Source organism: Trichechus manatus, unplaced genomic scaffold (genome assembly GCF_000243295.1).
Source record: "Trichechus manatus latirostris isolate Lorelei unplaced genomic scaffold, TriManLat1.0 scaffold00016, whole genome shotgun sequence".
Taxonomy (NCBI): domain Eukaryota; kingdom Metazoa; phylum Chordata; class Mammalia; order Sirenia; family Trichechidae; genus Trichechus; species Trichechus manatus.
This window is the reverse complement of record NW_004443952.1, coordinates 4,312,614-4,335,338: the sequence shown is the minus strand read 5'-3', so window position 1 is coordinate 4,335,338 and position 22,725 is coordinate 4,312,614. Positions and strand designations below refer to the sequence as shown.

The 22,725-nt window shown below is 40.7% G+C and overlaps 1 protein-coding gene across 2 annotated transcripts in view; it reads right to left on the bottom strand.

Moving 5' to 3' along the window:
* The window catches only part of ASTN2 (astrotactin 2), a 1,034,049-nt gene that overhangs the window by 745,800 nt on the left and 265,524 nt on the right, over positions 1 to 22,725 (bottom strand). The window lies entirely within an intron of this gene.

The window sequence follows — 22,725 nt, the reverse complement described above, 5'->3', positions numbered from 1 at the left end:
GGATTGTTGATTCTCTGTTTGGCTTAGTTTTTCGGATCTTTGTTGTGGAGGGACGGCGTGGTGCTTCTGCCTAGACCGCCATCTTGCTGGAGTCTCGGCACTATTGATATTTAAGGAGCCCTGGTGGCGCAGTGTTTAAGAGTTTGGCTGCTAACTAAAATGTCAGCTGTTCGAATCCACCAGCTGATCCTTGGAAACCCTATGGGGCAGTTCTACTCTGTCCTATAGGGTTGGTATGAGTCGGAATCGAATCGAAGACAGAGGTTTTTTTTTTTTTTTTTAATTGACATTTAGGGCTGGGAATTCTTTGTTCAGGGGGTTGTCCTATGTATTATAGGATATTTAGCAGCTTCCTTGGCCTCCACCCACTAGATACCAGTAGTCCCCTTCCCAGTTGTGACAACCCAAAGTGTCTCCAGATATTTCTGAATATCCCCTACGGGGCAAAATCATCCCTAGTTGAGAACCACTGGCTTGAGGTAACCTAGCTAGTAAGTGAAGGATGGGACTCCAAACTCAGGTCTGTCTGATACCAAGACCCATGATCTTAAAAATCCTTTATTAAAAAATAATAATAAGCATTATTTTATGGCCCTACGGTCTCACAGAACATTCTAAATATAGAAAGAAGAGCCTGCAGAAGTAGTAAGCCCTCTGGAAATTGAAGTCATCAGGCAGAGGTGACACATTGCAAAAATACATAGAAGATATTCAAGCATTAAATAAAGGTGGACTAAAAAGGTAGGTGAGATCACTTATCGCCCTTAAAGTCCATCATCTGTGAATTTAAAACTTGAGGTTCTTATTTTTATCCTAAGCGCCTTTTAATAATTGCAGGGGAGGAAAAAAATCTTAGTTTGAAACATCTTGTTAGTAAAATTCTGAACAAGTTCACTTTCTCTTACATGTATATAATCGGAAAGAAGCCATTCCCACCCCCTTTCTTCACCCCTCCAACACACACACACACATAGTTACAGACATTGTCCATGACTCTGGGCTCACAAACAATTGATTTGTTATCTGATGCTAGGCAGAAGAAGCTGAGATACAATAGCAAGTCATCAGCGGCAAACTGGCAAGTCTCCACTGGTTTGTAATGAGTTAATGATGCCTAAGAAAGGAAGACATTGACAGGAGAGGAGCCCACAGCCTCCCACTTGCCTCTTTTCACGGCCAGAGCATATAACCCCTGAGCTGTATCTGAACACAAATGAGGAAAGTGGAGGGGAGACAGGCACATCTCTAGCAATTAGAGACTGGAATGAAAAAAGACACATGGATCCAAGTCAGTAGGTAATCTGCTGGAAGCCAATCATCCAGATGGCATTTCAGAGTCAGTTCTCAAAAGAGTCTGATGATATAAGGAATTATACCAAGATGAAGTTAAATTAAACCTGGACTGAGTCTTGGGCTGAACATCAAAAAGAGTTCTTCAATTAACTGGTGACTCAAGCACAGGGAAAAAAAAAAAAAAGTTAAGAGGAAGGTGTGGAGTTCCAGATCCAGAAAGCCAAGTAGAGAGAGATGCCTATCTGTTTGGGTGACTTGAGCACTCACCTGCAAAAACACAGGGACTGAACCAACACTTTGATGCTGGGTATGACGTATCAAAGAAGGATGAAAGAGTTTCTGAGTGCCATATACAGAGATAGAGAAGTTCAAAGTCACCTTCAATTCAGAAAATGATGAGTCATTTAATATGACTAGAGTTCAGTGTTCCTAGAGGGATGCTACAGTAAATGAGGTGAGAAAGAGGTTGGGACCACATCACGCAGGGACCTAATGCCAATCTAAATGTTTGAACTGAAGTCTGTATAATAGGGATACATGAGAAGTTTTAAGCAGAGGAGTGACACTGTTAGAGATGTACTTAAGAAAGATCAACATGACAGGCATTGTGGAAGAGGGATTTTAGTGAAATGAATGGATGATGTTGATAAAAAAAGCTGAAATTTATTAAACCACTCAGTGCTAGAAACTGCTAAGCATTTTACCTGGATTATTCAACTTAGTACTCACAACAATTTTATGAGGTAAGTACTTCAATTATGTCCTTTTTATAGAATATAAATTTAAGCTTAGAATTCAAATTGTGCTCATGGTCCCAATGCTAATTACTGGAGGAGACAAGATACTAATCCAGGTCTAACTCTAGTAACTATGCACTTATTCAAGGAGGCTATTTAAGTGCAAATGATAGAAGACGTAAGTCCTAACAACAGCAATGTCAAAAGAAATAGAAAACAGGAAGATATTTGACAAAAAAATATTTAAGGGTTAGAATAGACAGGAATGGAAGGACTTGGATATCAATTGGAGGGCATAGAGGGATGTTATGAATGCATCCTGGTTTTCTGCTGGGAATGCCATATAATGAGCTGATTTAAGGATTAACTAGCTCTTCACTATAAGAAACCCTGGTGGCACAGTGGTTAAACACTCAGCTGCTAAACCAAAGGTCGGCAGTTCAAACCCACTAGCTGCTCTGTAGGAGAAAGATGTGCTAGTCTGCTTTCATAAAGTTTACAGCCTTGGAAACCCTATGGGACAGTTCTACTCTGTCCTATAGGGTCACTGTGAGTCAGAACTGACTCGATGGCAACGGGTTTGGTTTGGTTTTAGTTTCAGTCCACTATACCCCAATATACCCAGAAGTTGCCTGAATGTTCCCCTTTTTAATTACAGAAGAATGACTTGTCTGTGATGCATTGTTTATCATGATCAACTTGCATACAGAACTAAATCAAAATATTCAATACAGAAAAACAAAACAAAACAAGTCACGGCATCAAGAAATGTTTGTATCCTACCATTGACCATGGTAGGTGAGTGGTAGCAGGGCAGAGGTCATTGGGCATGTACTCTCAGATTTGGGCAGGACTGGAGAGAATTCAGGTGACAGACAAGGACAACACCGGTTTAGTAAGCAGGAGCGCTTGTGGAAGACTGAACTTGAAACACAGATAAACAGAATTCATGCAAATATTTACATTCACTTTCAATTTGCTCATCATGAATATCTAAGTGGCTTTGACTTATAAGTCCAATCCTTGCAGGGTCATTGTTCTCCTAGGCGCCAGATATATTGCTTGCTCTGACCTGTGTGCCCAACTTCAGCAAAGTCAGAAACCCTTTTCTCACCCTTGTCCTCCTGGTTATGTCTGACCCTCCCTATTTCATCCTCTCTGCATTCACAGCCCTCATTGACTTCCAAGCTAACTGTCTCCACCGATGTGTGAAAACGAACCATTTATGGGAAATGCCACGGAATGTTAATTTCATTTGGAATTGGGTAATTGCAAAAACTGCTTCCATTTTTTTATTATATAGAATGAGTAAGTATTGTATTAATAGTGCCATTTCCAATTATGAGCACAATCGCAGGCCTGTCGTCTGCTAACTATGGGTTATTTTTTATGGAGGATTTTTCTGAATAGTTTTCATTTTAAATCCCACCCCCATTCCCTTCTTTGCATCACTGTAATTAAGATAATGCACCATAATTATAAACACATATTGGAAGCTCAAATGCCAACATGGACTATCAAACTAGTGCTCTGTGCTTATTGTAATCTCTCAAGCAAAAAACAAAAAAAAAGTGTTTGTAGTCACCACTGATGGAGAAGAATGAAGACTGGCGAAGTCAGCAAGGAACTGGCCACAGAGTCCAGAAAACCTGGCGGGAATCCATGTCTAGTGAGCCAAGGGAGCTTGCTTGAATATTTCTAGGAGACAACCAGGACGCATGCTCAAAGTTTTTGGGTGTTGAGAAGAAAATTTATTGACCATCTTCCAAATGTCAGGTCCTTCACATACATGATCTGATTTCCTCATCAAGGCCACTCCATGAAGTTTATTTTTTATTACTATTTTACAGATGAAGAAACTGAGAATCTAAGAAGCTAAGGAAGTTAGACAACAGGGACAGCCAGAACGGGCAGCTGAGATTGAATCCTTGATTCTAGTATTGGTTAGCTATTGCTAGTAAGAACTACCCCCATTTTTTCATTGAAGATTTTATTAATGAAAGATTTTATTCATCCATGTGTATGTGGGTCACATAGCGGTCAGATTATTAGGCTGGGCTCAGCTTGCCACAGCTTCCAGACTAAGATGGGCTAGGAAGAAAGACCTGGCAATCTACTTCAGAAAATTAGTCAAAGAAAACCCTATGGATCACAACGGTCCAAACCTATTGTGCATGGGGTCATCATGAATCATGGGCTGACTCAGTGGCAGCTGATAAAAACAAGGATGGTGATGATGATGATGATGATGATGATGATCAGCATTCCCTTAGCTTGTAGCTTTCCTTGGGGAAAGCATGTAAAAATAATTCTTGTAGAAGCAGACAGTAAAGGGCTGGGAGATCAAAGGAGGAGGAAGCACTTCTATCTGAGGGGAGCTGGTGCAGTCTCTTCCTTCATAAACTGATTCTGAACTGATCCTTAAAGGCCCTGTAAGATTCATATGTGTGGAGGTGGGGAAGCAAAACCACAGAAAGGGTAAACAAAAGGAGAAAATGTAGAGGGAGAAATGGACAAAGGTAACAGGTACAACTGTCAAATAATGATCTCATTTCTTTTAGAATCTTTTGGTTTATCTAAGCTATTCCAGATTTATTATATCAATTGATCATTATAATAACCATGTATGATACATACAACAGTTGTTATCACCATTTTATAAATGAAGAAGCAGAGGCTCAAAGACAGTACATAATTTAACTTGGTAACCAGATGAAAAATGGAAATTCCAGCTGCAATCCCAATGTGACATATTAGATATGAAAATGAGTTGCAGACAGATCACCTAGGAGGCTATATGAAAATCAGATATCCAAGAGCCACTCAGTAAACAATTCCACCCTATCAGAGGAATGAGAGGTGACTTGAAGAAAGAATATATAGGGGATTCATTGCGTTACTGTAAGCCCCACCTCTTTACTGGGGGAGGGAATAGGTAATAGGGGAAGCAGAACTTCTTCGCAATCCTAGAGAAGGGCTCTTCCAGGGCTACTCAGAGAACTTCATGTGCCCAGTGGTCAAGTGCCCATGTCCAACTGCCACTAAGGAGATGTAAAGGGAGCAAGATGGGCTGGCCAGCTGCTCTGGTGAGAGTAAAGCAGAGGTGTCTACATAGGGACCAACCTGCACTCTCAGAGTGTCTTCAATGGTCTGGGTATAAAAATAAGTCAGAGAAAAATGGTGTGGGGCTGAAAGACACAATGGCTTTTAGGAGCAAGGACACTAAGCCAGACTTTTATTCTTGTTAGCTGTTGTCAAGTCAGCCTTCTGGCTCATGGCAACTCTATGCACAACAGAATGAAACATTGTACTGTACTATCCCCACGATCAGCTGCAGATTGAACCATTGTAATAGAGGGTTTTCGTTGGCTGATCTTCAGAAGTAGACCACCAGGCCTTTCTTCCTAGCCTGTCTTAGTCTGGAAGCGCCACTAAAACCTGTTCAGCATTATAGCAACATGCAAGCCTTCACTGACAGAGGGTTGGTGGCTGTGCTTAAGGTGCATTGCCAGGAATCGAACCCAGGTCTCCCATGTGGAAGGAGAGAATTCTACCATTGAACCACTAAACCAGACTGCTTAGGTTCAAATTCTGGATCCTTGACATTCTAACTGTGAGATCTTGGACAAGCTGTTTAGGCTCTCTAAGGCTCAGTTTCTTTATTTGCAAAATAGAGATGATAACTGTGCCTACATAGGATGCTATGAAGGAGCCCTGGTGGAACAAGGTTATGCCCTAGGCTGCTAATTGAAAGGCTGGCTAAACCCACCCAGCGCCTCTGCAGGAGAAAGACCTGGCGATCTGCTCCCGTAAAGATTACACCCTAGAAAACCCCATGGGACAGTTCTACTCTGCCACACGGGGTCACTATGAGTTGACAATGGACTCGATGGCATTTAACAATAACAACAACAGGATGCTATGAGGTTAAATGAGTACACATCTGTAAGGTACTCTGCACATTGTAAATGCTATACAAGTGTTAGCTACTAAAACTGTCTTAAGTTCAGTAAAATAAAGCTGCAGGGAGGAGTGAACAGACCTCACCAGAGAGAATCAGGAGAAATCACTGGATTCACAGAAATAGGATGCATTCAACCACACTGAAGGACATCATGGGAGGAATCATTAACGATGGGGGATGGTCCCTGCATCCAGGGGGGTGTATTAACTAGTAAGGAAGGTACACACAGGCTTACTTGTGTTTTTGATATGGTGAAATAACAGGTGAAATTGTGCACTACAGATTAGTAAGTAAGCACAAACAAGCCCACGAGTACCTTGCTTACTGGGTAATCCGTCCCTGCCTGCATCAGTCAGGTTCTCCGAAGAAACAGAACCAACAGGATATTGGAAACTCAGGCAGGATTTGATGCTGAAGTCCTGAGGCAGAATTTCTTCGCCAGGTAACCTCAGTTTTTGCTCTTTAAGGCCTTCAGCTGATTGGATGAGGCCCATCCACACTGTAAGGGTCATCCCCTTTACCCTTCACCAGTTTAAATTCAACTGGTTATAAATGTTAACCACATCTACAAAAGACCTTCACAGCAACACTTCGATTAGTGTTTGACTAAATAACCGGGTACTATAGCCTAGACAAGAGGACACATAAGAGCAACTATCACAGTCTCTAAGGAACACATGAAAATGCCCACAAAAGGCCAGTTATAATGTCTACCAGGTTAATGGAAGGGGAAGCCAAGTTATCACAGTGCCAATTAAGTAAGACCTTTCCCGCTCCTCTTACTTTTCCTCCCTGCTCATCCTTACCCCAGCCCCAGAGGGGTTAGAAACAATAGCTAAAATGTAGAGGAGGAGATAAGTGAGAAGAGAGAAACAAGCAAGTTTGACCTACCTTCCCCCCACCTTGCAGCTGCCAAGACAGCTGCAGTCCTAGTTGGAAGAGCAGAAAGGAGGCTCACCATTGACTCGAGATCGAAGGGTTGATTATTATATGACATTGGATATTTCCGAACTGAGACAGCGTTTTGCCACATTATCTAATACTGATCGAAAAAACTGTTAAACTGTCAAGGTTTTAATACCGGAGCAGAAGGGAAACTAATAACAACTCAACAAACTTGAAAGTGTGATAAGAAAAAAAACCAAAGATGCTTTGTGATTGTGTCTTAAGGATCATTCTTGTACAACATACTGGGTTACACATTTCTATACCATTTTTGTTAAATTCACTCTTTTATTACATGTATACAGCTTTCCCCCACTTTACCTAGGACTTTCAGTGTTGTTTTGTTTGTCTGTTTTTAATTTCAAAGGGCCATCACAACATATCACCTAGTTAAAAATTATTCAGCAGTGCAGTGGTAGAATTTGACTTGAGTCTACATTTACCAACTCATGAGCCATTCTCCATAACCATGAGCAGTCAATATATATAATTTATTAAGCTAAATAATGCACTTTCTTACCTTTAGGTCAAGTTTGGTTTGACCATGAACAACTCTTTCTTCTATTAGGTTAGATACTTTTGCTATATGCTCCCATCTTATCATTAACTCCTGCTCTTGTAACACTTCATGTTTGTAATGACGTATGCTTTCTACCTTCCCTAATTAAAATGAGTTCCACATGGGTGAAGACCATGTTTGTACAATTTACTACTGTTCTTCCATTGACCAGCATAGTGCCTGGCACATAGTAAAACCAGTTGCCATCAAGTCCATTCTGACTCATGGCAACCTCATGTGTGGCAGAGTGGAACTGCACTCCATAAGGTTTTCAATAGCCGTGATCCTTCGGAAGTAGATCGCCAGGCTTTTCTCCTGAGGCAACTCTGGGTGGATTCGAACCACCAACCTTTCAGTTAGGAGCTGACCACTTAACAATTTGTGTCACCTAGAGACCCCGGGATAGTAGGCACTCACTATATGTCTGATGAATGAATGAATGAATGAAAGAACTGGGACTCTTATCATCTTCACTCTGAGTTTCAATGCACTGATCTCATGTTAAGTGATTCTTGATTTGTAAACTATTAGCTTAATGCATAAAATTTTGTTTTTAAATACATTACCAATAAAAAAGAAAAAGTCATGTTCCTTGGCTTTTAAAATCAGTTTTAGAGGTATGTGAAACCTTCAAAACCATCATTTACAGATGGAGACACTGAGTCCCACAGAGTGGAAATGACATCTGAGGCAGGGCCAGCATGAGAAGGTGAGCAGTCATCCATCCCTAAGTCCAGTGGTCTTTCTGCTGCCCCCAGCTGCTGAAGAACCCTTGGGTCCTGCATGACTGTTTCTATGGATTCACACTCCAGGGCATTACCTGGTGAGACTGTGTCTGAGTGTAAAGGAAAAGTGAACAGGAGCCTGGAGGAAGCTTCCATTCTGGCATTAATGAGCACATGGCAGAATCCCAGCCTAATGCTGCGTGAAGTCTGGCAAAGATCAATAACCACCAAGTCAAAACAGATCTTCAGCCTCTTGGTCTCCCAGGTCCCTGTCCCCAGCCCTTCCAGGCAGCCAGTGGGCCCTGAAGTGTGTTATTCATGGCTGGATTTGAAGCCGGTAATGAAATGTCTTTATGAAGCATGAGCCTGAGTCAGAGCAGCTGAGGTTCCTCTGGGCACAGGAGACAGGGCTCCCTGATTTCACAGCAGGGCACCAGGCCCTGGTAAGGCCTCACCCCTCCTGGTGGGAACTCTAATCGGAGCCCTTCCCCCACAACTGGGCATCTGATTCTCAGCAGGCCTGCAGGAGGACAAATGGTGATGGCCAAGATTTACGGAGTGTCTCCCCATGTGCTAAGCACGTATACAGATTGTCTCATTTATTCCCACCGTAATCCTATGAGCTAAAAAGCTTCTTATCATAGCCATTTTATGGATGAAGAAATTGCCACTCAGAAAAGTTAAATAACTAGCATAGAGTAGAGGAAGAATTTGAACACACAGCCTGACTTCAGAGCCCACGCTGATAACCACTGAGCTGCATAACTTGGTGACATTACAATAGCTTGGAGGGGGGTGAAAAGTCACAGCCTTCTCCTCAAAATGCCTCTTTTATGCTGCCCTGGAGTCTCTTGGTGGTGCAAATGGTTAACATGCTTGGCTGCTAACCAAAAGGTTGGTGGTTCATGTCTACCCAAAGGTCTGGCGATCTATTTCCAAAAGATTACAGCCACTGAAAATTCTGTGGAGCGCAATTCTATTCTGACACACATGGGGTCACCATGACTCAAATCAACTGTTTTTTTTTTTAATGCTGCTCTGCTCAATCCTCGTCTCCCTCACCACATGCATTCACACTCATGCATAGTGTGTATGTGTGTAATTTTGTTGAACACTTAGCATGTGTCTTGTATAATTTTAGTACTTCACACCCAATATTTTACTTTGGCCTCTGCAAGGTAGGTATCACTACCCTTGCCTCATCAATGAGGAACCAGTGACTCAGGGAGGTGGATCACTTCCTGGAGGTTACCTTCCCAGCAAAAAGCAAGGCTAAGATTCTGAGGGCAAGACTTGTGCTCCTTTCAAAGTGTCCCAGTGTAGGCCTCTCTCACTGTCCGAGCTTGAAATGATTCCCTCACCTCTGAACACCCACTCCTCTTTCTTTGTTCCTCTCTCATGGAATATGGTACCCCGTAGCGTGAATGCTTGATAGTCACTCATGTTAATGAATTACTTGGACCTTGAGACTACAAGTTCCTGAGAGTAAGGGTCATGTAATTTATCCGCATTCCCTACAAGCCCTTCGCCCAGCACTCTGCACAGTATATTGCTGTTGTTAAGTATTGTCGAGTCCGTTTCAACTCATAGCAACCCTCTGTACAATAGAATGAAACACTGCCCGATCCTGCGCCATCCTCACAATCATTGTTATGTTTGAACCCATTGTTGCAGCCACTGTGCTGATTCATCTCTTGGAGGGTCTTCCTCTTTTTCACTGACCCCCTACTTTACTAAATATGATTTTCTTCAGGGACTGGTCCCTCCCGATAATACGTCCAAAGTACATGAGATGAAGTCTTGTCATCCTTGCTTTTAAGGAGCATTCTGGCTGTACTTCTTCCAAGACAGATTTGTTCGTTTTTCCGGAAGTCCACGGTATATTTAATAGTCTTTGCCAACACCATAATTCAAAGGTGCACACTATAGGTATTTAAAATTCCACTAGCAAAGCACTGTCCGCTTTCTCCATACCATCAGCTGTGATTTGCTGAGCAAGTCACTTCACGCTTCTTCAACTCTCCTCTCCATGTCTAACAAAATGGGATAACACCACCTTCTTATAAAATTGGTTTGAAGATGAAATGAAAAATTAGATGTACAGTACCTAGTATAATACCTAACACAAAGTAAATGTCCAGTTTAAAAAAAAAATCTGTGATCATGGGAACATATGCACTTGAAGCAACACACTGATTATCTGAGGTTTCTAAACCTCTAGAACACAATCCTGGACTCAAAAAAAAAAAAAGAAAATCTCTGGAATGAAATAAAGAACACATGTACTTGCCAGTTAGTACTCATAACAAATAGTTCTTAACTTACTAGTTAACTGGCTTCTCGATATACAGGCATTGGGTCTTATCAATGAAAATAATAATGATGATGCTGATAGTAATATCAAAGATCTGGTAACACTCTATAGCTTTAAAGTGCACTCATTTATTAGGTGTGGAGTGGAAGGGGAAGACCAAAAACAAAGGTGCAGGCATGGAGACTGAAGGCTCAAGTCCAGGGGAGGAGCCAAGAACATCTAGAGTTTTTTCTCTGATTCTGCAAAGCCTCTGGTTGGGCTCCATGTCTCCCTCCTCTCCAGTCTCACCCTCTCTAATCCACCTTCACACTGTAGCCAGTGTGATCTTCTCAAAATTCAAATGTGATCTTTGGATTCACCAGTTTAAAGATCTTCTATGGTTTTCCACTGTCTTAAGGACAAAGCCTGTACATGGCTCACAAGGAAGGCCCTTTATGACCTGGTCCATAACCATTTCCTCATCATTTGTCACACTCTACTCCTTCGTGATCCAATTTAGCCTAACCAAACTTCTCACCGCTCCTTCAGCACACTGTCTGTTCTCCCTCCTACCTCAGGCCTTCCTGTCCCCATCACTCCCTTAGCTAAGTGCTATTCATGCTTCCGATCTCAGGTCAGCTCTCTGTTCCTCAGAGAAGTCCTTGCTGACCCTTTGGGCTAGATGAGTGATCTGTTAATGGCCCATAAAACCCAAAACCAAACTCACTGCCATGGAGTGGACTTCAACTCATAGCAACCCTATAAGACAGAGGAGAACTGCCCCATAGGGTTTCCAAGCTTGTAAATCTTTACAGGAGCAGACTGCCCCATCTTTCTCCCACAAAGTGGCTTTTTGCTTAGCAGTTGAGGGCTTAACTACTGTACCACCAGGGCTCCATAAACGGCTCATAGAACCACCTAATTTTTTTCTCTTAATATATGCCGATAGTTCAATAGCTTCTTCCCCACACACTGCAAAACTCCTTAGAATCAAAGAAGATAGCTCGTGTCTCAGAGCTCAGCACAGTACCAGGGGCATAATGTGATGCTTGACTCCTTTCTTCTCTCTGCCTCAGTTTCCTCAAATGGAAAATGATGTTAAAAACATCCATTCTGTCTGCCACACTCAGTTCATGTGAAGATAAAAGGACATGTATAGGAAGAGTAATTTTGCAACTTTCAATTGCTGTCCACATAACAGATATCTGTCTTATTATTTTTTAATTTAGAGATATCCCAAAAAGGCAAAATCAAACTACACCAAAAGATAACCAGGAATTTTGAGAGGTAAGATAGCTGTATTTAGAAAAATTCTGTAAGTTAAACCCTGAATACCAAAAATCCCTTGACAAATGGAATATACTCTATCTATCTATCTATCTATCTATCTCATTAGTCAGACTCTGAAAATTCCTTGACAAGTGAAATTCTGATCCTGAAAACCCTCACATTCCTTGACAAGTGAAATTCTCTCTCTGAGATACATCTATATATCCATCTGTCTATCTGTATTATGCTGATCACACTCAAATATTTTTTTTCTCCAAGCATCTTTCCCTAACTGCTAAATTCTTCTGCGTACAAGAAGCAGTGAGATCCATATGATCATGAGTCATCCTCAGTTAAACCAATAAAACATCATTTGGCAAGTACCTTCCGATGTCCAGGAGACTTTGGAGTAATTTAAATAAATTCCCTAAAACCTCTGTGTTTTTCTTCCTCTATTTTAACCCAACTTTGCTTAACACAAGGTCACGCTAAGGAAAGAAGCAATGCCAAAACACAGCATAGTAAATGCTTAAAATAATGTGGGGACATGAACTCATAAACCAAAAAATGACTTTCTGGGAGTTTGGAAATTCAACTGGAAATGTCACTGTCTTTCTTGAACCTGAGTGTGGTAGGCAAAATAGACTTAGAATCAGACACACGCACACACACAAAATCCATTCAGTAGATAGTAAGCACCTATTATAAAAACAGGTCTGGACAAGGCAGACATTGACTCTATTCTCAAGAACTTATATTCTAGAAAGGGAAGCAGACATGAAATCAATTATTGAAATAACAAACTAAAGGATCATGGAGGAACAAAGAAAATGATGGGTATGCAAACACTTTACAACCTAAAAAGGCTGCCCCCATTAACTAAATTAATGGGAATAAAAGTTACCTAATTGGTATTTTAATTTTTACAAGGGAATGGATAGTGTGATGGATGCCTATGGTCACAGTCCCTTAATGGCAACCTGATGTAGTATGGGGGTTCTTATCCTTGGAGGAAGGAGCCATCGTGGCACAATGGTTAAGTTCTCAGCTGCTGAATGAAAGGTTGGTGGTTTGAACCTACCCAGCGGCTTGGCGGGAGAAAGACCTAGCTATCTATTAACATAAAGACTACAGCCTAGAAAACCCTATGGGGCAGTTCTACTCTCTAACACACGGGGTAGCTGTAAGTCAACTCAAAACTCAACTCGCTAGCACCCAACAACAACATACTTGGTGGTAGGAGCTTGGTGCCCTTGAGAACAGAATGAAAGAGCCCTTTCCTTACAAAAAACATGCAATGCGGGACAACTGTCCATACTTCTCACTGGTTTCCAGGTACACGTGTCCTGAAGTTAGTCCATGGACCCCAGACTAGGAACTCCAGGTTTAGTAGAAAGAATTCAGTCTTTACAGCAGTCCCTTTCCAACTTGTCAGACTATAACTCATAGTAAAATACATTATTTTATATTGCTACCCAACTGAACCAAAGTTGCATGAAGCAACACTAATGCAATATACTATAATGATTTCTATTCTCTCCTTCTCTATTTTATTTTATTGCAGTTTGTTATCTCATGTATTAAAAACCCATTAAGTTGAGCCTTACTTACATTTGAACAACAAAGTTTAAAGAATGACAAGCATACATGTGAGTCTTGCCTCTGTCAATTCATTGCTGATGTGATCTTGGGCAATGCACTTCCTCTCTGAGTCTCAGTTTCCTCAGCTGTAAAATGGGGATAAAAATGCCCACTTTAAGAGTTGAGAGAATGAAGATGTTACTCTGGAAAAGCACTAAGTAGATCACCTGGCACAGAATAGGAGTTCAATAAATGATAGTGATTATAAACAAAGGACGCTAATGGGAGAATTAGAGCATAGCTAAATTCCTCTTGCAGAAGGAAGAAAAAAAATCTCATTCATTTTCTACCCAGGGGGTCCTTCTGTTTTCCAAACATAGCTATTTGCTGGGGAGGGGAACTTGATCCAAATGTCTCTGTTTGCTGTGACAGGATTTATAAACAAGTAGAATGCTTTATCAAACATTTATAGTTGTGTGTGTGAGTCAAAAAAAAAAAAAGGAATAAAGGCACGTGGGCTTAGGTTTATTTATTGTCACTCCCTGTTTTCCCTCTCCAGTCGCAATTTCATAGCTTAGCTTTCATTTGCTTATGATCCTTCTTGGATAAACTTCACTTCCAACCAGAGGGTATTAATTATTAAAACAGAGATCAAAAAAAAAAAAAAGCAGCCCACAGTGTTCCTCCTAGACAATGACAGGAGGATGCAGCAGAAGGAAGCCACCAGAAGGCGGCCTTGGAATTGCTAACACATGTATTCCAACAGAGCCAATCCTTAGGAGAAGTCATCTGAATAAACATTCTGTGGGCACCTACTATGTGCAGCATGGGGGCTGTGCCAGACACAATGGGTGCTAAGGGGCAAAGATGGTACAGATGAATTAGACACAGTTTCTCATATTCATCTCCCAGTAAACGGAGAGAGCTCCCAGCAATGGGAGGAAGGAGGTGTGTTAACACCGAACTACAAAGGTGACTACTGCCTCTGAGCAAAGTGCGTTAGGAATGGGAGAACTGAAGGAATCCCTCTTAGGAGGCATTCTCTGGGGAAAGAGCAGCTTTGAGTCAGGCAGTCTCGGGTTCAAATCTCTGCTCCAGCACTTACTCACTCCGTGATCTTGGACATGCTACAGTAATCTCATTTTTGACACAGGTGTGATAATACCTCCCTGGCAAGGTCATTATGAGGATTAAATATGAAAATTCATGTGAAATACTGGACAAGTTGTAAGTCTTCATTAAATAGGAACTATTTAATAGTAATAATATTGGGCCTAACACATTGTCCACCAGCCACTCCTTGGAAACTGTAGGGGCAGTTCTACCCTGTTCTATAGTGCCACTATGAGTTGGAATTGATTTGACAGCAATAGCTACATAGTAGGTTCTAAATAAATATTACTTCCTCATTTCCTTTGCTTCAGATTATTAGTTTGACTCCAAATTGTACTCACCTTCCAGCAATCCCAACTATAGTATGTTTGCACATCACTGATATCCTGCCTCCTCCATCAAGTATATTCACCTGACCTGACCCCAGTCTCAGACTGCTTCCGAATTCATCCATTAATTCATTTACTCATTCATTAAATATTGATGATTCTCTGTGAGAATACTGATGTAGGCACTTGGGATTCAGCAAAGAAGAAAGACAAACCCCTACCTGCACCAAGCTTGCATTCTAATGGGGGAAAGAGTGGCAATAAACAAATGAATAAGTAAAATATCGGTATGTCAGGTGGTGATAAACACTAAAGAGAAAGATAAGGCAGGGAAAAGGGAGAGGAATTGCTGGGGGTGGGCAGTGCTATTTAAGATAGGGAGACCAGAGAAGGCCTTATGAATAAAGTAAAACTGAGCAGAGACCTGCAGAAATCACTGACGCAGGTGAGTGGCTAAGGGAAGGGAGTCCCAGGAGAGGGAACAGCAGGTGAAAATGCCACAGCATGCTTGACCTCAGACTCTGGTTTTCTGGAAGGAGGGAGGGAACAGAGTGATTTGATTTTGCAAAACAACTCTGCTTTTCCCACACACTAATATAAGCACTTGGCACCGTGCCAGGTGATATTTATCCAAAGCCCACATTAGATTCCACAAATACATTTACAAAGAGACAGAAGCTTGGTTGTGTGCCCTACTCAGTAACTCGTGGGGAGGGAATATGGCTCTACGTTTGGCTCCAAGGGGCTGGCGACTGCACCACCAGCCAAGTCATTCTCAGGTCCTGAGCTCTGCAAGGATGTGAACTCTCAGCAACATCCAAGAGTGCAAACTTTGGAATAATCACTGACTAGGTGAAGAGCCTTAGTGGTACAATGGTTAAGTCCTCGGCTGTTAACAGAAAGGTCAGCAGTTCAAATCCACCAGCTGCTTTGTGGGAGAAAGATGTGGCAGCCTGCTTCCGTAAAGACTACAGCTCTGGAAACCCTATGGGGCAGTTTTACTCTGACATGTAGGGTCGTTATGATTTGGAATTGGCTCGACGGCAATGGGTTTGGTTTGGTTTTATGGTAGGGCCTTGCAGGAGGAATTCAAACTAAATATGACTAGAAACAAAATAAGAAAAAGAGAAACAAAAAGGAAACATGGAATAGAAATGGTTCTCAGAGTCCAATAAATTGAAATGCTCACAGATATGAAACGTCTTCCAGAGTACAAGTTAGGCCCTAGTATTATATTCAAAGAGCACAGGCTCCAGAGGGATTCTGCCTGCCTTCCTGTCCTAGCTGTGTGACTTGAGGAAGGTTCCTTAACTTCTCGATGCAGGAGTTTTTCCATTTATAAAATAGGGGTAATAACAGAACTTATTTTAAAGGACTGGTGTCCTAACACCGAAATTAGTTAATCTGGATAAATGGTTAGCATAGTACCTGGCTTGGAGTAAACTATCATGAAAAGTTAGTTAGTGTTTAGGGGAATGGATATATAAATGTTAGTAAATTCATAAAATGGAATGCTACACAGCAATATGAATGCATGAATTATTGATACCTGCAACAACATGGATGAGTTTTACAGATGATAGGCTGAGTGAAAAGAAGCCAAACACCAAAGAGTACACACTGTAGGAGTTCATATGAGATAAAGAATAGGAAAAACTAACAGATGATGGGAGAAGTCAGAATACTGATTAACTCTGAGGGGTAATTATCGTCTAGGAAGGGACAAGAAGGAAACTTAAAGGGTGCTGGCAATATATCATAGAGCTATCCAGCAGAACTTTCTGTGATGATGGAATTGTTCATATTCTGTGCTGCACAATACAGTAGCCACTAGCCACGTCTGGCTATCGGGTACTTGAAATTTGGCTTGTGAGACTGAGGAACTGGATGTTTAAGTTTATTTAATTTTAACTAATTTAAATGTAAATAGCCACATGTGGCTGGTAGCCACTGTATTGAGAGGCATAGGTTTATATCTTGACTTAGATGGTGGTTACATGAGTGGATACATATGTAAAAAAAAAAAGTTATTGAGTATACTCTAAAGATTTATGAAATTTTTATCATTCCACTGTATTTGGGTTATTCCTTAAAAGTTAGCTAGTATTATTAATCTAAATGCATTAACTCATATGATTCTCACAAGCTCAAGGTAACACAGGGAAGACAATTGTTCCCATCTCTATAGTTGTTCAACTGAGGCTCAGAGAAGTGGACATGATTTGTGAGGGGTCACATAGCTTGTAAGTGACAGTAGGCAAGGCGTCCAATCCAATCCCTCTTCTCACCAATGAGAGAAAGATAACTCAAAATTACCTGCTGAGATTATTTCATTTGACAATTCATTCAATCAACATATTTACTGAGAATCTGCTAAGTGTCAGGCACTGTTATAGGTGTTTTAAATGGAGCAATGGACAAAACAGGAAAAAGTCCCAGCTTTCATGGAAATTGCATTAAAAATCTTTCCTCACTTCTGGCCACTGTTTCAGGGTCCCTCACCTGAGGTGACTTTGGTCATGGGCCAAACTGTATACAATCAGACATATCTAAATATGTACTGGTTGCCAGTTTTCTCTCACTGAATCCTAGATTTGAATTCTGCATATTTTCTGAACCAAATAATCTACTAGCTTTTCTGTGCCTCAAGTTTTTTATTTATAAGAACCGAAAAAAACAAACCCTTTGCCATCAAGTTGATGCAGATTTATAGCGACCCTATAGGATACAGTAGAACTGATCCTGCGGTGCGATGGATCATGTTTGTGTGGTCTTTCTATCCATGGTCTTGTAACTCCCACCCAAGTGACTGTGTGATAGGGTAATTGTGGCCCACCAAAGGGATTGGTCAAGTTTTACCACCCTGCTGGGCTTGAAATGAGTCACCCTAGAGAAGAGAAAAAGATAAGATCCCACCACAAGCAAGCAAGAACAGCCAGGAGCCAGCACAACCTTTGGACCCAGGATCCCTGCACTGAGAAGCTCCTGGAACCAGGAGACAGAGAGAGCTGTAACACTGAAGGCAGTGAGAAGTGGCAGCAGAGACCCGGCAGCAAAGACCCAGCAACACAGACTCAGCACAGGAGATGGTGTGGTGGGCTTCCTGACCCACAGAAAGAGAAAGCTGAGTGCCTTTGGGCAGAGGCCTAGGGCCAGGGAGAGACATGCCTGCGATTACGAGCACAGCTGGGAAGAGGCTGTGCTCATGGAAGAACTGTATCCTGAGTGTTCCTGAGCCTAAATTGTAGCTGTTACTTTCCTAATAAGCCCCACAATTGTAAGTATGGTCTGTAAGCTCTGTGTGGCCATTGCAATGAATTATTGAACCCAGCAGAAAAGTGGAGAGTGCCGTGGGAGGGATGGTTGGTGTCAGAATTGGTAAAGATGGCGGAGAGAGGAGTCATGTCTAACCTCCACCTCATAGGAATCAGCCTTGGGCTGTTGATCTTGATTCTCCTTCTCTCTTGTAAAGTTAGAGGAGGTCAAACATTGCTCCCATGCCATTTTTATAGCTCCATAGGGTTTCCAAGGCTGTAAATCTCTACCGAAGCAGATTGCTTCATCTTTTTCCCTCGGAGTGGCTGGTGGGTTTGAACCGCTGATCTATCAGTTAGCAGTTGAGCGCTTAACCACTGCTCCACCAGGGTGCCTTATTTACAAAAGAAGAGATACAAGAAGACATACTGGGAAAATACTAACTAAAAGAAAGCTAGTACATTAATATTAGGACAAATAGATTTTAAGGCAAAAAGCATAATTAGCAATGAAGATTCTAATTAATGGGTAAAGATGAATTCTCTAGGGGGGAAAAAAAGAGCAATCTAAAAATTTATTCACTTAGCAACGTAGCCCCAAATATATAAAACAAAAATTGGCAGAAATGAGTGAAATTGGCCAGTGTATAATCTGAGTTGAAGGTTTTAACACATCTGGACCACAACTGACAACAACAATAAAAAACCAAGTACAGAAAAAATTAGATGTAGACATTCAGATCAATAAAATTAACAGGTAGGATCCAATGGTTATAGATGAAAACTTCTGCCTGACAATTTGAAAATAGATGTTGTTTCTCAAGCACACAGGAACTATTTCAAAAAGTAGTCATGTCCCAGGGTACAAAGGAAGCCTCAGCAAATAATAAAGAATTAATCACATTCATGTCATATTCTCTCACAAAATACAGTAAATGCAATGTCAATAACAAAAAGTTAAATATATATATGCTTAGAAATTTAAACAAAAGTATTTCATATAATAAATGGTTTAAAGAAGAAAGCCAAAAAAATGCAGAATATGTAGAACTAAGTATCAACACACACTACATAGCAAAACATGAAAGCTAGAGATAAAGCAATACTTAGAAAAGAGTTACAACCTTTTTAAAAATTTTATTTTTGTTGTTACTGTTGAGAATAAACACAGCAGAATATACACCAATTCAACAATTTCTACATGTACAATTCAGTGACATCGGTTACATTCTTGGAGATGTGGAACCATTCTCACCCTCCTTTTTTAAATTGTTGCTCCCTCATTAACACAAACTCACTGCCCCCTAAGTTTCTTATCTAGTCTTTCAAGTTGCTGTTGTCAATTTGATCTCATATAGATAGATGTTAAAAGAGCACAATGCTCAAGGCAGATATTCTTTACTACTTAAGTTAAACTATTTTTGGTGGCAGTTATAATCTTTAATGAAGATATTCAGAAAGAAGAAAGATTGGAAATTAATGAGCTAGGCATTAAATCCAAGAAGTTAAAAAAGGATATCATGGAATTATAAAGGATGTAGAAAGAAGGAAATAATTAATGATACAGAAAAGAAAGAATATAGAGTATCAACAAACCCTGAGCTGGTTCTTTTAAAAAACTAATAAAATAGATAAAACACCAACAAGATTGAGAGAAGTGGCCCAAGTAAACCCATATTTGGAATAAAATGAGGCGATCATTACAGAAATGGTAGGGATTTGTGGTTATATGAATAGGTACATGCATATACACACATACATACATATCACACATATACATATGCACGTACATATATAATACTATTTACTAAGTATTTAGCAAATATCATTAAAAACACAATGCATGATATCCATAAATGAGAAAACATAGACAAAAAATTGATGATTTTCAGGAAAAAGTATCAAATACCAACACTTAAGAAGAGATGGAAAACTGCAATAGCCATATAAATAACAAATCAGTAGTAAGAAATCTACCAACTAATCAACAAACAAAAATATGAGGTACAGACAGAATTAAGAATAAGTTCTAGCAAACTTTATGCGATATTCCACGTTTCATATAATAGTTATGCATACAAATAGTTATATCATAATAGCATCATAGCAGAAGAGGGAAAGCTGTGTAAAACCCATGTTTTATGTAGCTAGGATAATGCTGATATTAAAACTTGTCAAAGATGGTAGAAAATGTAAGGATGATTTATTAATAGTATATATATTACTGTAATGCACCATACAATCAGGTTAAAGGAGAAAATATATGATAATTTCACTTGATTTAACCCCCATTCATGATTTTTAAAATTCTTAGTAAACTAGATTAGAAGGGAAATTTCTTTACTCAAAATCTTAGGAATGTTTACTATTTGATTATCTACCAAAAACCTACAGAAACATTATACATAATGATAGAAGTTTGGGATTATTCTCTTTAAATTCAGGAACAAGAAAATGACTTTCTCTGTCATCATTTTTACTCATCACTGGATAGAAGGCCCAGTTTATAAGTGCAATAAGACAAGAGAAAACAAATACAAGATATACAGATTTGCAAAATGATGATTCTTGGCAAATATGATTTTTTTCTATTTGAATATGAAGGAAAATCTAAAGGCAAGAAGTAATAAAATAATGCAGCAAATTTACTAGATTCAAGATCAATCAAAAAATAGTATTTATAAATGCAAAAAAATGAAATTAAATTAAAGGGAAAATATATAATTTGCAATAGTAACAAAAGTAGTAATGTTCCTAGGAATTAGATATAATAAAAAGGATGTGATATGTGGGGTAGATTGGCTTCACCTCCAAATGGTTAAAGACAAAAAAAGATGTGTGTCGAGCACAAGGGACAGCTATGCCCCCAATGCCACTCACTAACTGTTCAGGGCAAGCAGAGAAGGAAGGACATTTATGCCCTGGAAGGGACTAAATCAGAGGGGCAAGGTTCTCTGGTCCTGCTGGCAGGGGAAGGGTGGGGCACTCACAGCCTGTCCAGCCCAGTGCCAGATCCCTCACATTTAGAGCTAACTAATGAAGGGCTCAGAGAAGGAGCAGGCAGGGGAATCAAAGCACCAAGTACTTGCAAAACAGCATCTGCAGGGGGAGAGCACTGGACCCAGCTGGGCCGTGCGGAGTGGTGTGGGCCATAATTAAGTTATTAGACACACACCACTGCAGCCTGGGTGCTTCTGGGCTGACCACCCAAGGCAGGGCTGGTTCTCTGGGTGGCTGATGACTAAGGATTCAAACCAGACTGCCTCCAGCCCTCTCACAGCCCTCTGTACAGAGGTTTTCATGCCATTTTGTCCTTCTTCCTTTATTCTTTTGTAAACATGGTGGGCCAGGCACATACTCTCCTCCACAAGAGTAGTAACAGCAGTAACTTACATTTGCAAAAGCCTTTACAGTCCATGTTTCACATCATTTAGCTCATTGCTTCTATTTATTCAACCAATATGAACTGAGGGCTTCCTATGTGTCAGGAAGAATTCTAAGTGGTGGGGATAGAGTGTGTGTGAATAGACAGACCTAACATTCCAACTGTCATGGAGCTTACTTTCTCATTTGGGGAGGGGCAAGACTACATATGTATATACGTATACATGTATGTATATACATATAGATATGCGTGTATAAATATATACAGCATGTTGTATATGTCATATATATGTACATGCAGAGCCCTGGTAGAGCAGTGGTTAAGAGCTTGGTTACTAACTAAAAGGTCGGCAGTTTGAATGCACCAGCTGCTCCTTGGAAACCCTATGGGGCAGTTCTACTCTGTCCTATAGGGTCCCTATGAGTCAGAATCAACAAGACAGCAACAGGTTTGGTTTTTTGGTTTTATATATATATGTGTACATATACCTATGTTGTTGTTAGGTGCCATCGAGTTGATACTGACTCATAGAAACCCCATGTGACAGAGCAGAACTGCCCCATTGGGTTTTCTAGGCTGTGATCTTTACAGGAGCAGAGGGCCAGGTCTTTCTCCCACAGAGTCGCTGGGGAATGGGGAGGGAGCTCAAAACTGCCAACCTTTTGGTTAGCAACCAAGCACTTAACCATTGTGCCACCAGAGTTCCTTCCGTGTGTGTGTGTGTGTGTGTGTGTGTGTGTGTGTATGTATATATACATATATACATACACACACACATACACTTCCCCCCAAAACCAGACACAAACCCATTGCTGTCAAGTTGATTCCAACTCATGGTAACCCCATGTGTGTAGAGTAGAATTGCATTCCATAGGGTTTACAAGGACATGATCTTTCAGAAGCAGATTGTCAGGCCTTTCTTTTGAGGTGCTTCTGGGTGGGTTCCAACTGCTGACCTTTTGGTTAGTAGCTGAGCGTTTATCTGTCTGTGTCTATGTCACCCAGGGACATATTATATATATACACACACATATATGTATGTACATATGTCCATATGTATGTATATGTATACATAAATAAATAACGAGAAGCCCTGGTGGCCCAGTGGTGAAGTGCTCAGCTGCTAACTGATGAGTCAGCAGTTCGAACCCACCAGCCACTCCTAGGGAGAAAGATGCAGCAGTCTGCTTCTGTAAAGATTTACAGCCTTGGGAAACCCTATGGGGTAGTTCTACCTTGTCCTATAGGGTCACTGTGAGTTAGAATCGACTTGATGGC